This window comes from Microcebus murinus, chromosome 19 (genome assembly GCF_040939455.1).
Source record: "Microcebus murinus isolate Inina chromosome 19, M.murinus_Inina_mat1.0, whole genome shotgun sequence".
In the NCBI taxonomy this organism is placed as follows: Eukaryota; Metazoa; Chordata; class Mammalia; order Primates; family Cheirogaleidae; genus Microcebus; species Microcebus murinus.
Window position 1 is genome coordinate 30,901,972 of NC_134122.1, and position 18,318 is coordinate 30,920,289.

The 18,318-nt window shown below is 43.4% G+C and overlaps 1 protein-coding gene across 2 annotated transcripts in view; it reads left to right on the plus strand.

Annotated features, from left to right (window-relative positions):
- The window catches only part of FKBP6 (FKBP prolyl isomerase family member 6 (inactive)), a 44,658-nt gene extending 26,647 nt beyond the window's left edge, over positions 1-18,011 (plus strand). For both annotated transcript variants that reach the window (XM_012742247.2, XM_012742244.3), the window contains exon 9: positions 17,525-18,011. The gene's annotated coding sequence lies outside the window, so the exon portion shown is untranslated. The remainder of the gene's footprint in view (positions 1-17,524) is intronic.
- The last annotated feature ends 307 nt before the right edge of the window (positions 18,012-18,318 follow it).

Consider the following 18,318-nt stretch of genomic DNA (forward strand, 5'->3'; position numbering starts at 1 on the left):
TGCCCTTCCTGCCTCTCTCTTATAAGGATCGTTCTGATTACATTGCGCCTACCAAGATAATCTCCATGTCAAGATCCTTAATTTAATCAGAGTCTCTTTTGCCATGTATAGTAACATTCACAGGTCCCAGGAATTAGGACAAGGACATTTTTGGGGAACATTTTCCTGTCTTCATACCCTCTTATGTATCAGCATCTACTGAGAACTACACATCTCTCTAATGCAAAGATAGCTCAGAACCACACATCCTAAACATTCTCTACTTAGTCCTTTCTATGCAGATGAGATCATCATAACAGCTGTCTTTTAGAACATTTCCTCTTTCTTGTAGTAATCCCTTCTGGTGACCGAAAGAGTGATGATGCAGACATACCTTGTTTTATTGCTCTTCATTTTTTTGCTCTTTGCGGGATAGTGTGTTTTTTACAAATTAAAGGTTGGTTACAACCCTGTATCAACACGTCTATTGGTGACATTTTTCCAACAGCATGTGCTCACTTCATGTCTCTGCATCACGTTTTCGTAATTCTTGTACTTTTTCATTATTATATGTTATGGTTATCTATAATCAGTTATCGTTGATGTTACTATTGTAATTGTCTTGTGATACCATGAACCACGCCCATAGAAAATGGCAAATTTAGTGTTATGTCTATTCTGACTGCTCTGCTGACCAGTGATTCCCTCTCCCCCTCTCCTTGGGCCTACCTATTCCCTGAGACACAGTATTGAAATTAGGTCAGTTTAATAACCCTACAATGGCTTCTAAGAGTTTAAGTGAAAGGAATAGTACTTCTCTGATTTTAAGTCAAAAGCTAGAAATGATTAAGCTTAGTGGGAAAGGCATGTTGAAAGCCCAGATAGGCCTAAAGCTAGGCCTCTTACGCTAATAAACAGTTAGCCAAGTTTTTTTTTTTTTTTTTTTTTTTTTTTTTGAGACAGAGTCTCACTTTGTTGCCCAGGCTAGAGTGAGTGCCATGACATCAGCCTAGCTCACAGCAGCCTCAAACTCCTGGGCTCAAGCAATCCTGCTACCTCAGCCTCCCAAGTAGCTGGGACTACAGGCATGCACCACCATGCCCGGCTAATTTTTTCTCTATATATTAGTTGGCCAATTAATTTCTTTCTATTTATAGTAGAGATGGGATCTCGCTCTTGCTCAGGCTGGTTTCGAACTCCTGACCTTGAGCAATCCTGCTAGGATTACAGGCGTGAGCCCCTGTGCCCAGCTGTTAGCCAAGTTTTGAATGCAAAAGAAAAGTTCTTGAAGGAAATTAAATGTGCTACTCCAGTGAACACACGAATAATAAGAAAGCAAAACAGCCTTATTGCTGATGCAGAGAAAGTTTTATTGTTGTTCTGGATAGAAGAGCAAACCATCCATAACGTTCTCTTATGCCAAAGCCCAATCCAGAGCAAGGCCCTAACTCTCTTCAATTCTTTGAAGGCTGAGAATGGTGAAGAAGCTGCAGAAGAAAACTTTGACGGTACCAGAGGTTCATGAGGTTTAAGGAAAAAAGCTATCTCCATAACATAAAAGTGCAAGATGAAGCAGCAAGTGCTGATGTAGAAGCTGCAGCAAATTATCCAGAAGATCTAATTAAGATAATCGATGAAGGTGGGAACACTAAGCAATAGATTTTCACTGCAGACAGAACAACCTTATATTGGAAGAAAATGCCCTGTAGAACTTTCATAGCTAGAGAGGAGAAGTCCATGTTTGGCTTCAAAGGACAGGCTGACTTTCTTATCAGGAGCTAGTGCGGCTAGTGACTTGAAGCTCATTTACCATTCCAAAAATCCGAGGGTCCTTAAGAATTACACTAAATCTAGCTGGGTACAATAGCTCAAACCTGTAATCCCAGCAACTTGGGAGGTTAAGGCAGAGGATTGCTTGAGGTCAGGACTTTGAGACCAGCCTGACCCCATCTCCAGCAAAAATATTTTTTATAAATTAGCCAGGGATGGTGGCATGCACCTGTAGCCCCAGCTGTTTGAGAGGCTGAGGCAGGAGGGTTGCTTGAGCTCAGGAGTTTGAAGTTACAGTGAGCAATGATCATGCCATTGTACTCCAGCTTGAGTGACAGAATAGGACCCTGTATATTAAAAAAAAAAAAAAGAGTAGACTTTTACTAAGTCTGCTCTACCTATGCTCTTTTATAAATGTAACAAAAAAGCCTGGATGACAGCACATCTGTTTACCGTGTGGTTTACTAAATATTTTAAGCCCACTGTTGAGACCTACTCCTCAGAAAGATTCCCTTCAAAATATTACTGCCCATCGACAATATATCTAATCACCCAAGAGATCTAATGGAGATAGACAGGGAAATGAATGTAGTTTTCATGCCTGCTAACACAGCATCTATTCTGCAGCCTGTGGACCAAGTAGTAATTTTGAGTTTCAAGTTTCATTATTTAAGAAATAGATTTTTTAAGGCTATAACTACCATATATAGCAGTTCCTCTGATGGATCTGGGCAAAGTCAATCAAAAATCTTCTGGATTAGCCGGGCATGGTGGTGCACACTTATAGTCCCAGCTACTCCGTAGGCTGAGGCAGGAGGATCGCTTGAGCCCAGGAGTTTGAGATTGCTGTGAGCTGTGATGATGCCACTGCATTCTGCAGCCAAGGCAACAGAGTGAGACTCTGTCTTAAAAATAAAACAAAAAGCCCCAGGAGTTGGGAAGAAGTTGATTCCAACCCTCATGGATGACTGTGAGGGTTCAAGACTTCAGTGGAGGAAGTAACTGCAGATGTGGTAGAAATAGCAAGAGAGCTAGAATTAATAGAAGTGGAACCTAAAGATGTGGCTGAATTGCTGCAATCTGATGATCAGACTTTAACAGTTGCTTCTTATAGGTGAGCAAAGTGATTTCTTGAACAGAAGTCTGTTCCTGGTGAAGAGGCTATGAACATTGTTGACAAAACAATGAAGGATTTAGAATATTGCATGAACTTAGTTGATAAAGCAGCAGTGAGGATTGACTCTAATTTTGAAAGAAGTTCTGTGGGTAAAATGCTATCAAGCAGCATTGCATGCTACAGAGAAATCTTTCCTGAAATCAATCAATGTGGCAAACTTCACTGTCTTATTTTAAGAAGTTGCCACAGACACCCAAACCTTCAGTGACCACCGCCTTGATCAGTCAGCAGCCATCAACATCAAGGCAACACCCTCTACCAGTAAAGATTACGACTGACTGAAGACTCAAATGATCATTAGCATTTTTTAGCAATAAAGTATTTTTGATTAAGTTATGTACTTTTTTAGACATGCTACTGCACACTTACTAAATCTAAATTATAGCATAGGGTAAAGAGCTTTTATATGCACCCAAAACAAAAAATTTACATGACCCACTGTATTGCAACATTTTCTTTATTGTAGTAGTCTGGAACCAAACCCACAGTATCTCCAAGGTATGTGCCTGTATGGGGGGAAAGACTAGAGCCAGGAGGCTGTGGCCATTCCCAGCCAAGAGAGGAGGGCCTCACAGAGTGGTGTGGAGAGGAGGGAGAAAATTCAAGGACTACTTCACATGGAAAAATCACACGATTTGATGTCATATGGGTCCAGATGAGGGGAAGGAATCAAGGATCCCCAGGTTTCCAGTTTTGCTGACCAGGTCCACAGAGGTACTGCCAAGTGAAGAAGGCTTGGGAACAGCTATTTTAGTTCTGGGTTTGTCAGACATGAGGTGCCTTCAGGAAATTGGTGGCGGTCACTATCAGGCAGTTGGATGTGAGTCTGGGGGTCAGAGAAGAGGCCTGGCCAGAGAGAGAGGGGAGCTACAAGTACACACAGGGCAGCGAACTCCAAGTGTGGGGATGAGGTCACCAGGGAAAGCATGGAGAGAGGAAGAGGGTGGGCCGAGGATGGACCTGGAGTGCTAACATGGAGCTGACAGGAGAGACCTGGAACCAGGAGAATGGGCCACTGTGAAAGCCAGGAGCAGGGGTTCAAGTGGGTCTTCTTGGTGGGCTTCTGGGGATCTGCAAGCCCCTGAAACAGTTTTGTATACACGCGTTCCATGTGCTCAGCTTCCTGTGGGGTCTTTAGCACCAAAAAAAGGTTAAAGAACCTCTAGAGCAGGGGTCCTCAAACTACGGCCTGTGGACCACATGTGTCCCACTGAGGACATTTATCTGGCCCACCGGGTGTTTTTGCCACCACTGCCTGTCCTACTTAGCAGCCGACTCTTCCCAGGCCCACAGTGTACATGTGTGGAATGTGCGCCACACTCTCCAATGGTCTGAGGGACAGTGAACTGGCCCCCTATTTAAAAAGTTTGAGGACCCCTGCTCTAGAGGGTTGAATTTCAAAAATTAAGCTGCCAAGATAAGGACTGAAAAGTAATTCACTGGGTTTGCCAATGCTCAGCTGGGCACAAAGGCGAGCCCGGTGGAGAGAAAGTGGAGAGGTGCCCAGTGCTGGTGGAAGCACAGCTGCCCGAGGCCTCCTGGGGGCTGGCTCAGACGCAGGTTCCAGGGCCCTCCCCAGGGCTGGGTGAGCAGGTGATGCAGGTACAGCTGGACTGTGGACCCCTATAACAGAGGAGGAGGATAGTTAGATGGCAACTAGAAACATCACATATTAAACATCACATATTGTTTTGAAACAGTGGTTGCAGTTGGGGTGGCAATTGGGGCCCCTCTTTGACTATATGTCAGGGCACCATGGCAACTGATAACTGAAAGAAGTGTGGCAGGGCCATGCTCTGAGGCCTGGCCCACCCCCAGGCGGGAAAGGGACCCGCAAGTGCTGTCGTTGCATTCACAGCTAGAAAGGGTGGGCTTTTGGAGACCACTCAGCTTGTTGCGTGTTCCCAGCAGTCTGATGCCTGCCTCGGGGGAAGAGGCAGGCCTTCTGTCACCATAGGGAAGTAGCTGCACTCTCTGCAGGGGGCTATAACCACTGGAGGGGGCAGAGAGCGGGCCCAGAGGACCACCAGAAAGGCTGTGGGGACTTCAGTGGTCAGTCAGCATGGGATGGGCCACCAGAGAGGCAGGCCAAGGAGGCCCAGCAGTGAGACTCAGCACTGAATGGCTGCCTGCAGGGGACAGGAGTGGGAGGGGCGGATGAGGACCAATGCGCCAGAGCGTCACAGCAGTCTGAATGGGCCAGGACCCCTAATAAGACTCTTCTCTTTCAGCTGGAATTATTTGAGATGCCCAGACTAGGTTCTAAGACTGACTGTGAATACTGCATTTTGAGAAAAGGAACCAGCTAAATGGTTTCAGGGAAGGTCTATGCATCTCCACATTTATTATGTACAACCTTTGTTCATTTTCAGGGATTTTGCAGAAGGAGCTTTCATTAGTTTTTTAAAGTGCTGTGCAACCCAAAAGAAGTTCCAGAGGTTTCTCCCCAGATGATGATCACGGCTGACGGTTTACTCTGATCTGCTGTTGTGGAACATAGGGAAGTGCTGTGGGACAGGGCTGCGGGGCGGGGCTGGTATGCGACACCCACCACCCACCCGCTGCCACCACCGTGGGAACAGAACGCTGTTAAGCTCTGAGTCTCAGCTCTTTGTCCTTGGATTTCCGACATAAACATCCTGGGCTCTGCAGCCTCCAGCTCATGGTTCCAGGATTACATCACTTCTCTGTCTTCTCTGTTACATTTCACACTCTTCTTTGATTACTGCTCGTTATTTTGTGCTATTATTGTGGACACTGATCATATCATTGCTTGAGTTTCTAGTTCACATTCACTCTGCCTTTTCCCGAGGCCTCAGGTTTGCTCTCACTGGAAGCAGCTTGTTTAGTATTAATATATTCAGCTGCAGTCTGCCCTGTTGGCCCTTTGTCTGTGCTCATTGCCTAAGTCTGACTTCACTGTCTTTGTGGGTCTTTGGGCTTATCTTTCCTTGAGCCATGGATACGTGACAGCCTTTTTTCTCTGACTCTGCACCTCTGTGTGCTACGTGTACTGGGTCTTCAAAATGAAATATAAGCTTTTCTATTTTGGTACATTTTCATTTATGGTAAAGTGTTACTTTTTATTGGCTCCAATTTGAGAATTCAGCTAACTAAACCTCCTAAGATGCTAGTATTTGAAGGGATCTTGGAGGTTCTCTCTACCCACCTGCATCCGTGCTCAGAGAATAGTGATTATAGGTTTAATTTCTAAAGTGATTTCGTCAGACGTAGACTATATTGGAACTATTTTTCTTTTTTCACTTGATTATTATAAACTTGTCATCATGGACATTTTCAAGCCTGCCCAAAGGTAAAAGGAATAGCATGATTTCCTGCCACGGACTTATTACCCATCTTTGGCAATTATCAGCTTTCTGCCATTCTGTTCCTCTACCCAGCCTCCAGTTTTTTGACAGCACTTAAATTATAACAATACTACATGCTTATAGTTTAAACCAAAAAAAGGCGGGGTGAGGACAGTAAAAGTTTCCCCAGCCCTACCCACTCTCAGAGGTAACCACTGTTTATGTTTCAGATATATCCTTCCTGAAGTTTTTTTTTTAATATTCAAGAATATTACTGCATATGTAATTTTCTCAAAAAGAATCACATTTTTACTGAAATATCTTTTTCTTTTTCTTTCTTTCTTTTTTTTTTTTTTTTTTGAGACAGAGTCTCACTTTGTTGCCCAGGCTAGAGTGAGTGCCGTGGCATCAGCCTAGCTCACAGCAACCTCCAACTCCTGGGCTCAAGCAATCCTCCTGCCTCAGCCTCCTGAGTGGCTGGGACTATAGGCATGTGCCACCATGCCAGGCTAATTATATATATATATATTAGTTGGCCAATTAATTTCTTTCTATTTATAGTAGAGATGGGGGTCTCGCTCTTGCTCAGGCTGGTTTCGAACTCCTGACCTCAAGCAATCCTCCCACCTCGGCCTCCCAGAGTGCTAGGATTACAGGTATGAGCCACTGTGCCCGGCCCAGAATATGTTTTTAAATACATTTTGGGTGTTTTCTAAGTTAGCACATGAACTATTAATTCATTTTAAAGAAGTGGCTGGATAACATTCTATCCTATAAGAGTATAATAATATTTTTAATAGTGATTAATAGAAGATAATATAGTTATTAACCTCACGCCTAAATTTTCTATGATAGTTAAAAGTCCTATCCCTGGGTTCTGTGGTATGTATACCTTCCCTGAACTACATTTTGCTGAATTGATCTCTGAAGCGGCTGTTCTAGTTAACACGACCCGCTTTCCACACCTTTGTTGTCATTTGTACTGTTAGACATCTTCATCTTTGTCAACATGGTGCATCTGAAATGGAATCTCATGACTAGCATTAGTAGATCTGCGATGGAACCTCTTTTCACATGTTTACAGTGTGAGGTGTCCTTTCTGTAAATTGCCTGTTTCTCTAACCAAACATCTGATTCTGTTGTTGTTTTGATAGTTACCTCGGTGGTAGTGGCATCACTGGATGTACCAGGCTTATCATCATATACAAGTGGTAGTCATTTTGTCTCCTTTCCCCAGTTCGTGTCTTTTTTTATTCAGAGGTTGTCTAATCGAGTAGGCTGGTGCTTCCAGAGCAGAGTTAAATAGTAGTAATGGGCGCGTCCCCCCTCACGGCTGTCGTGGATCTGCTGCCCATTAACACTGTCAGGCACGCTGCTGGCTTTTGGTTGAGCTATATTCGTCTTTGATCCTGTGAAGGAATTTTTTTTACTAAAGGCTTTTATCAAGAACGATTACCAAATGCCTTCTTGTCACACAGATGAGCTTCCCCATGCTCCTTTGACCTGTTACTGTGGTTATACTATCAAATCTTTCATGTGGCAGGAGTAAGAATATTGCGCACTTAGGAGAGCAGGAGCAGTCCTCTTAAGCAGAAGAATAGTCCTTCCCCTGAGAAGATGCGCTGGTGAGGCGTTCTGTAATGGAAGGCCTTCGGATTACATTGAGGAGGAGAATCCGAGGCAAAAGGCAACTGAACTTGCTCTTCACCACAAGCTAATGGCAATTTCTCATTTGATGCTTGAGAGGGAAGAGTTTGGGGGGAACCTTTGGACTTGGGAAGAAATCACAAAAGAGAGCCCAAAGTCTCCCTGAAGAGGAAAGCTAAGCAAGGCGGGGCTGAGATCAGTCAGGGGCCCACGGGCTGGATGGGGCGGAGGCAGGAGCTCTGCTCAGGTTCCAGTTGGACACGCGGGCACTTCCGTTGCTGCTGAGTGGGGTGCAGGCAGTGGGGCTGCTTATGTGAGGGGCCCTGTTATGCCTTTCCAATGTTTAAATGTGTTTCCTTGAGAACTGGCGAAATTAAATGTCTTACCATTTTTTATCGTCTATTTACATTTCCCCTTCTCAACTGATAGATAATGTCTTCTGTTTCCCTAATACTTTTCTATTATAGTTTTTGTGTTTAGATCTTTAAGTTATCAGCAGTTTATTTACATCCTTAATTTGAAGCATGGATCTAACTTTATTCAGATGTCTAAACAGTTATACCCAAACTTTCCACTTACTGAGTTAAAATACCACATGCTTTAAGTGACCAGTGAGTTAAGTTGATAAAAGGTAGTTTAAGTCATTCCTCACTTTAGTGCTAGAATGACTCTCGCATGTTTGTATAGAGGTTGTGGTTAGTAGTGGTATAATTAAATCCATTAGTGGAGGAATGATTAGATCAAGACATTTTAACGCTCTGATGGGTCTCCCTCTTCCCTTATAGGACTCGGTTGCTTGAGCTCTGTTTTGGTTCACCAGTAGGCCTGGACCTGAACACTACAAGTCCTATTGCAACTCAAGCTGGCCAGCAGTTCCAAGTGATCAGAGGGAATGCCAAATTGGTTGTGTCCCCAAGGCTGGCTATTTGCATTGCGATTATTGTCAAATTGCTGCTAGCTCATTGTTTTTCCCTGCTTTTGTTTGGGGTTGGACAGGAAAGTACTTCTGATTTTTCTGCCCTCGTGCATCCTGTGTGGTCGTGTCCCCGTCCAGCTATTCTGTGGCTCTACCCCACCCATCCTCTTCAGGATGCCCTACATAGTACAGCATGTTCTTCTTGCTGCTGTGTCGGGGTGGCCCTCATCCTTGTCCCCTGGGCAGCTCTGCTTTCTCTCATTCAGTCCCCACTCTGATGGATGGTGATCAACTCTAATAACCTGGGAGCTCACTGTATCAGTTGGGGTGTCTTTAACTCAGAAACCCTGACCCGCAGCTCTCCCCAGTGTCACACGGGAAGCATAGAGGGGCCCTACTGAGGATGAGGACGTACCTCTGGAGTAGTGTGGTCTGGAGTCAAATCAAGGAAAGGGTTGGGCTTGGTGGCTCACACCTCTAATCCCAGCACTTTGGGAGGCTGAGGCAGGAGGATCACTTGAGACCAGCCTGGGCAACATAGCAAGACACCAACTCTACAGAAAAAAACTTAAAAATTAGCCAGTCATAGTGGCATACACCTGTCCCAGCTACTTGGGAGACTGAGGCGGGAGGATTGCTTGAGCCCAGGAGTTCAAGGCTGCAGTGCGCTATGATTAAGCCACTGTACTCCAGTGTAGGTGACAGAGTGGCACCCTGTCTCTTTTTTTTTTTTTTTTTAAAAAGGACAGGGGGCAGACATACAAGCCTAGGACAGCATTTTCAGGAACCTGGCTGTGAGGAAAAAGGACATGTGTTTATGTGTTGGGCAGGAGAAATACCAAATGCTGGTGGCCCAGCAGGGAAGGAGAGCTTTGTTTTTCAAGATACTTTTGTTGATTATGTCTAATCTCCTTCTAGATTATAAGTACATGCAGGCAGAGGTATTGAGTATTTTTGTTCACTATTGTAGCCTTAGCACCTAGAACAGTGCCTGGCACATAGTGGGCACACAGATATTTATTGAATTATTGTTGAAGCATCTAGAATAATTTTATTTTTATGGAAATTAATTCAGGAATTTGTTAATATGAAGCTTAGAAGCAGTTTATACGCTTATATGTCACTGTTTTAAGGCTATCTTGAGTGCCGCTTCTCATGGTATTTCTAGACTTTACGGTTGACCCACTGACCCAGTTTGCAACATTTGTAGAATTTGATTAGCTCCCTTTCTGAAATTGATGTTATTCATCCATCTAGCTTGTAGGTCCTCACTGGATGGTAAATAGAAGTGTTGAGCAGCAGATTGCCTGGACACCCCTAGGACATCCCTAGTGCTGTTGACATTAGGCCATTGTGGGCCAGTGGTGCTTTTCTGGGTTGTATTTGAATAAATCATACATCTGCCTAGTTGTTTAAGTCTGTTTTTCTCAATCTGACCCACAGGAATATCACAGAGTGGTGTTCCTTATACTCCTGTGTTAACTCATTCCTTATAGTATTAATGGTTACTTCTTGAGGATGCCCAGATAATGCCATTTTCTTCCACTCTAGTATAAGCAACACATAAAAAGAAATGAGGTTAGGCTGCCAGAGCCTATTCTTGTTTTTATTTGCTATTTATAGATTATAACTCAAACTTCCACTTGTTAATACAACTGATATTTCCATCTATCGGTGATATCTTCTGAACTGTTGTGGTTGCAACTATTTTGTGCACATGACTTTGTGTTCCAGATTTTTCAGTCTGTGCTATTTTTAAAATTTGCTACTATGCTTCTGTAACCAGTTTATTGAGGATTCTTATCTCATAGGGGTAAGAAATGAAAAGTTTTCTTTCTTTCAGTAACTGGTGCCCAGCTGTGCTATATTAAACCTCATTCTTCTGGGCAGCAGATCCTTAAACAACATATTGGACAGATTCCATTCTGGTCACTTATGCTTTTTAGAACACTGTCATTCTGCTATTTAAGACCCAATCCTATTGTTTCAAAAACTTCAACGTCAGTGTCTACTCATACTTCTCTCCCACTGTCTGTGGCTCTGGAAATTTGACTGGAGAGGGCGCTGTCTTTACACCCCACCTCCTCTTCTCTCACTGAGGTGCTAGGTCCTTTGCATGTTGGAATAGGAAGGAAGGATGAGAAAGGGTATTCTTTTTTAATCAGGTAAGGCTGCAGTTCTCTTTGTCAAAGTTGCTCCTCTGGCCTTACTTAGTAGCTGTCTGTTGATACCCTCCATGTGATACACAAGAGAGTGGGTGGCACTCTCTTGGCAGATGTGAATGGCCTCTTCAGAGGACCATGGAGGGAGTATACCCTCTCCTAGCTGACAGCTCTTTGGGGGAGCAGCAGATATTGGCAAGATGATTGTGGTCTGGCAGCCTTCTATGTTAACCCATTGTAAGGTCCCAACTCCTTGGTGTGTCAGATAGCTTACTATGTTTACTCCCATCCTCCTTATTTGTCCATTTGTGAGTCAAAATTCTCATTGAGCCATATGGTCTCAGGATAGTCAAGATACTGAATTTATTCCTACCGTGTTATTGTGACCATTCTCTTTTCTATTGTAACTATTTCCCTTGTAATCTCTTTTCCCCCATGGGTTACTCACAGGTGTGTTTCTTAATTTCTAAATATGTGAGATTTTCTCAGGTTTCTAATTCTGCTATACTCAGAGGACATAATTTGATTTTAATCTTTTCTAATTTTTTGAGATTTGTTTTATGGCCCAACATACAATCTTATCTTGGTGACTTTTCTATGTGCACGTAAAAGGTATTCTACAGTTGCTGGTGATGGTGCTCTATAAACGTCAGCTAGGTTGAGAGTTGTTCAAGTATTCCATATCCTTACTGATTTTTTGTCTGCTTGTGCTGTCAGTTGAGAGAGGAAAACAAATGCTCCTCAACTTAACGATGCAGTTATGTCCTGATAAACCCTGGCAAGTTGAAAACATTCTAAGTCAAAAATACATTTTTGGGCTGGGCGCGGTGGCTCACGCCTGTAATCCTAGCTCTTGGGAGGCCGAGGCGGGCGGATTGCTCAAGGTCAGGAGTTCAAAACCAGCCTGAGCAAGAGCGAGACCCTGTCTCTACTATAAATAGAAAGAAATTAATTGGCCAACTGATATATATATAAAAAATTAGCCGGGCATGGTGGCTCATGCCTGTAGTCCCAGCTACTCGGGAGGCTGAGGCAGAAGGATCGCTCGAGCCTAGGAGTTTGAGGTTGCTGTGAGCTAGGCTGACGCCACGGCACTCACTCTAGCCTGGACAAAAAAGTGAGACTCTGTCTCAAAAAAAAAAATACATTTTTGATTTACAGTCACTTTGCAATGGGTTTGTCCTGATGTATCCCAAGACATCATAAGTTGAGGAGTATACTCAATGAATATCACTTTTGCACCATCATAAAGTCCAAAAATTTTTAAGTCAAACCGTTATAAATTAGGATGATCTGGGCCAGGCGTGGTGGCTCACGCCTGTAATCCTAGCACTCTGGGAGGCCGAGGTGGGAGGATTCCCTGAGGTCAGGAGTTCGAAACCAGCCTGAGCAAGAGTGAGATCCTGTCTCTACTAAAAATAGGAAGAAATTAATTGGCTAACTAAAAATATATAGAAAAAATTAACTGGGCATAGTGGCGCATGCCTGTAGCCCCAGCTACTCGGGAGGCTGAGGCAGGAGGATCGCTTGAGCCCAGGAGTTTGAGGTTGCTGTGAGCTAGGCTGACGCCTTGGCACTCTAGCCAGGGCAACAGAGTGAGAGACTGTCTCAAAAAAAAAAAAAAAAAAAATAGAAAAAAAAGAATTAGGATGATCTGTATTAAAATCTCCAACTGTAATTATGGTTTTGTCTATTTCTCCCTTCAGTTCTGTTTTTTTTTTTTTTTTTTTTTTTTTTTGAGACAGAGTCTCACTTTGTTGCCCAGGCTAGAGTGAGTGCCGTGGCGTCAGCCTAGCTCACAGCAACCTCAAACTCCTGGGCTCAAGCAATCCTCCTGCCTCAGCCTCCCAAGTAGCTGGGACTACAGGCATGCGCCACCATGCCCGGCTAATTTTTTTTATATATATATCAGTTGGCCAATTAATTTCTTTCTATTTATAGTAGAGACGGGGTCTCGCTCTTGCTCAGGCTGGTTTTGAACTCCTGACCTTGAGCAATCCACCCGCCTCGGCCTCCCAAGAGCTAGGATTACAGGCGTGAGCCACAGCGCCCGGCCCAGTTCTGTTTTTGTTTTATGTATTCTGAAGCTCTTAGATATGCATACATATTGTTATATCTTCTTAATGAATTGACCCTTTTATAAAGGGTCCTTCTTTATCTCTAGTAACATTACTTGTCCTAAAGTCATGCTTTGTCTGGTATTAATATACTCACTTCAGTATTTTATGATTATTGTTTGAATGGTATATCTTTTCCTAGCATATTATTTTAAACTTATATATGTTTATTTTTAATGTGTATCTCTTATAAACAGTATAGTTTTATCTTGTTTTTTTAAATCCAATCTGACAATCTGCTTTTTAATTTAAGTGTTTAGGTCATTTATATTTATGTAAATATGGATATGGTTAAGTTTAAGTCCTTGTTTAATATCATCAATAGGTTCTGGGAAACTCTGACTTTAAGTGAAAAAACATGTAACAAAACCAATTTTACCATAGACTAATAGATATAAACAAGAATTAAGTTTCTACGGCATCTTTCTCACCACAAAAACATCACCCAACTTCTAAATATATAAAAACCCAAGGCACTTCTAATACTAAACATTTAAATAAATGTGATCTATACATATATTTAAGAAAGATTAATAAAAACAAGTGAGATAATTAGCCAATTTTTGGTGAATCAGTGAGTAGTGATGGAAGTCATAGTTATGGTGGAATCAAGGAATAAATGTTTGCAAAGCAAAACTTTTAGGAGCGCCTCCTATCACCACACAGTTCAAAACAAACAATAACAAATATGGCAGGCTTGTTGAACAGTTTTGTACCACATCATTTATTACACATTTGTATGATTCTACAAATTTTTATTTTATAATAAATTGTATCCATTTCAGCCTTATTCTAGTTCAGGGTTGTTAGTGGCCAGAGCCTATCCTGGCAGCTCAGGGCACAAGGTAGGAACCTCCCCTAGACAGGATGCCATTCCATCACTGAGTGTGCGCGCGCGCACGCACACACACACACACACACACACACACACAGACACACACTCTCTCTCTCTCTCTCTCTCTCTCTCATTCATACTGGGATAATCCAGACTTGCTAAACAACCTAATGTGCACATTTTGGGGACATGTAAGAAAACTGAGTACAGAGAAAACCCATGCAAACTCCACACAGACTGTGGCCCCAGGTGGGAATTGATTTTTTTTCTCATCAACATTATAATGAGGGCCGGGCGCAGTGGCTCACGCCTGTAATCCTAGCACTCTGGGAGGCTGAGGCGGGTGGATTGCTCGAGGTCAGGAGTTCCAGCCTGAGCAAGAGCAAGACCCTGTCTCTACTATAAATAGAAAGAAATTAATTGGCCAACTAATATATATAGAAAAAAAATCAGCCGGGCATGGTGGCGCATGCCTGTAGTCCCAGCCACTCGGGAGGCTGAGGCAGCAGGATTGCTTGAGCCCAGGAGTTTGAGGCTGCTGTGAGCTAGGCTGACATCACGGCACTCACTGTAGCCTGGGCAACAAAGCGAGACTCTGTCTCAGAAAAGCAAAACAAAATTAAAAAAAACATTATAATGAAACAACATTGAATGGAATGACATTATTTGAGGACCTGCTGTACCATAGTTTTCTATTTGTCTTTATCTGTCTTCTTCCTTTTAGATTTAAATGTTATAGTTTGTGTGTGGTTGGGTTTTTTTTTTTTTTTTTGGTGTTCCATTTCATCTCTTCTATTACAAACTTTACTACTGTGTTTTTTTGGTTTGTTTGGGGTTTTTTTCAGTGCTTTCTGTACTACAATATGCAACTTTAACTTGTGGTCTAAATAATAATATTCCTCTTCACATCTAACAGAAAAAGCTTACAGTAGAATACTTCCATTTCCTCTCATTCTGTTTATCTATTGCCATGTAACAATCTATCCCAAAATTTAGTGTCTTAAAACAACCACCATTTTATTATATCTCATGATCTTTTAAGTTAGGAATTTATGCAGAAGTTAGATGGTGATTCTTTTTCTCCATGTGGCATCGATTGAAATCAGTAGGTAGTATTCAGTTGACATATGAGCTGGTCAGGAGAGTCCAGGATGGCTTCACTGATGTGATTTGGCACCTTGACGCAGGGGATGGCTGGAATCTGGGCTTCTCTGGGATGGTCAGCTGCAGCCTATACCTGGCCTCTCCAGTGTAATGATCTTAGTGTAGACAGACTTACCTGGCAGCTTGCATCTGTGGTCTGAGGAATAAGGGAAAGGAAGTATTGGAAAAGAAAAGAGTAGAACTGCCAGTTTCTGAGAGCCTGGATCGGGACACTGGCTCAGTATCATCACTTCACCTTAGTGTGTTGGGCAAAGCAGACTCAGAGCCTGCCCAGATTAGGGGCAGGGTCGGGGGTGTTCTCTATGCTTCTGTTCTTACACCATCTGTTTTCCACAAAGCAGCCAAAATCATCTTTAAGTGGCATTTCTCTGTTCAGAACCTCCAGTGGCTTCCTGGTGCACTCAGAATGAACTCTGTGGTCCTAACCTCACCCCCACGTGGGCCTGCATGATTTGCCCCTTGCTGTCACTCCAGTGTCGATTCCTAACTTTCCTCCTGACTTCATGCCACCATAGCTACACTGGCTTCCTGGATGTTTCTCAAACACTCGAATCACATTCCTGACTCTTGGCCTTTGCATTGATATTCCTGCAAAGCTCTTCTAACTGCTCATAGGGCTCAGTCTACCTCATCAGAGAGGTCTTTCCTGGCGACATCATTTTAAGTAGTAGTGACGACATTCTGCATTCCCACATCCTGCTTATTTTTCTTCACAGCCCTTGTTATATATGTGCTTATTCATCTCTTTGTCCCATAGAGCTCCATAAAGGTGGTGACTGTGACATTTGTAAGCTGAATTTCACTGGTGCCATATTTTTATAAATTGTAATAAAGGTCATTTAACAAAGGCTAAATGTGTACAAAAGCTTAACCAACAGAGTATCATAGCACTTACAGCACAAAAAAAGCACTATTAATACTGGATTTAAATGAGAAGCAAGATGCTGCCCCTGTGCTGTGCCCACCTGCTACCACTGCCCAAGGGAGAAAGATGTCACAGGCAGATTTCTCTCCTCACTTCAGAAATTGCTCTTTTGCAATAAGGAATTTCTTATTTCAGAGTTGCTCCCCCCAAAAAAAAAAAAAAAACACAAAACAGTATGGTCCAGACAGCTGTTCACACCAGTCACCAGTGTCAGGAAAGGGTATAGTAGCAAGCACCCTCTGTGTACTGGCATTTTACCTGGGTCTAGTACCAATGCTTGGCTCCAGGGAAATTAAAATTGGGGGGTGATGGGAAGGCAGGAACTCTGGAACTATAAATAGGTGGTTATAAAAGCTTTTACACATGTGATCTTTAGATAACTGTTACATGTCATCTTTTTTTTTATTTTTATTTTATTTTTGAGACAGAGTCTCACTTTGTTGCCCAGGCTAGAGTGAGTGCCGTGGCGTCAGCCTAGCTCACAGCAACCTCAAACTCCTGGACTCAAGCAATCCTTCTGCCTCAGCCTCCCAAGTAGCTGGGACTACAGGCATGCACCACCATGCCCAGCTAATTTTTTCTATATATATTAGTTGGCCAATTAATTTTTTTCTATTTATAGTAGAGACGGGGTCTTGCTCTTGCTCAGGCTGGTTTTGAACTCCTGACCTCGAGCAATCCGCCCACCTCAGCCTCCCAGAGAGCTAGGATTACAGGCGTGAGCCACCGCACCCAACCTACATGTTGTCTTATAACAGCTCAGTTTTTATCATTTACGTGAGGTAACAAAGGATGTACAGCTTGTCTAGGAAGCAGTGGAGCCCAGAAGTGGGACCCAGGCCCTCTGGGCCCAGATGAGCCCCACTGTGCCGACCCTGCCATCCGCGTGCTGGTGTTGATGATCTGTCTGTGAGGCGCAAAGAACATTGTAGTGAGGGACAAAGCGGTGCTCTGCGTGAGAGACTCGTGCCCAGGCTTCCTGCTGGGTCACATCCTGAGGGGCTCGAGCTGCCCAGTGTGTGCATAGGGTCTTGCAGCGTCCCATTGAAAGGCAGCTGCTTATGTCTGGCTCTTTTGGAGTGTTTTTCATGTCTTTAAACGGTTAAGGAAATGTCAACTCCCTGTGGAACAGTTGAGAAAGACTAACAGCTTAAGCCCTATGTGAATTCAGAAATTAGTCATTTATCTTAGGGCCTCATCTGGGAAAAATGAAGAAATTGGATGATCTCTTAAGGTCCTTTCTACCCTGACTTTCTGAGATTGTGTCCTATGTTCTTGATTTGAAGTTTCAAAGCTACCATATTCATTGGTAAGTTTCCCAACTTGCCAGTTAACATCTGTCTCCTGATTCCCAACTAGTTGTCATCAGCCATGAACTGTCACCATTCCCGGAACCGCAGACCCAGCACTGGGTTGTGGCGACCCTGTGCATGTGACTGCACCGTGGTATCTTCAGGTTGTGGTCGCTTGTCGTGGGGACTGCTGAGTTCTATGGCATTTCTAACTGCTGTGTTTGATTCCCAGGTTCTCCAGCCGACTGCAAACAAGAGAAGTGAGCTCTGGAGTGCTCCATGGTTGCAGGGGGCAGGCAGGGAGTGGAAGAACTCCCTAGTGCCACTCAGTTACAGTGACCTGCCTGGAAGAGGGGCTGGAATTCCGCAGCCCCGTCATTGTCTCTGAGCAGCACTGCTGAAATGTGTTTCACAGGCGCTGTTTTCTGTTTAACATTTTCGTACACAGAGTAGGAGAAAGTGTGGCTACCGACAAGTAGAACACTGCTACTTTTTTAAGGCAGTTTTTTGGTTTTTTTTTTTTTTAAGTGAAAGCATCACGTATTTGGGTTTTTTAAAATAGAATTAGTCTTTAGTTTTTCTCCAAGTCCCAGCCCCCGGCAAGCTGCTAATGTCCCTGGGTAAATGCAAATAGAAATAGTTTTGTGTATTTTGTAGGGTTCTCTGTTTTGAAGAGAGAATTATGTTACAAATGTTTTTATTGTAAATAAATAAAGTACTTCCTCATCCTAGCAAGATCCAGCATAAATTAATAGGGTGAATTCAACTAAACTTCTAAAGGCAGCAGGTCGGGTAGAGTGAAGCCATTGGCAAAGACCAGCTGGATCAGCAAGAGTGGCAGTTGGGTTTGTTTTCTAGAGCCAGCGATTCTTTTTGATTTACCTAATAATAAAGTGCACACTTGGATTGGGGCTCCCTTGGAACCTGCTCCCTTCTGGGGGCAGCTGGTGCAAGACATGTTAATTAAAAACCTTGACAGCAGCTGGTCCTCCCGTGCTTGGACACAGACCTCTCTGGTCTGGGCCG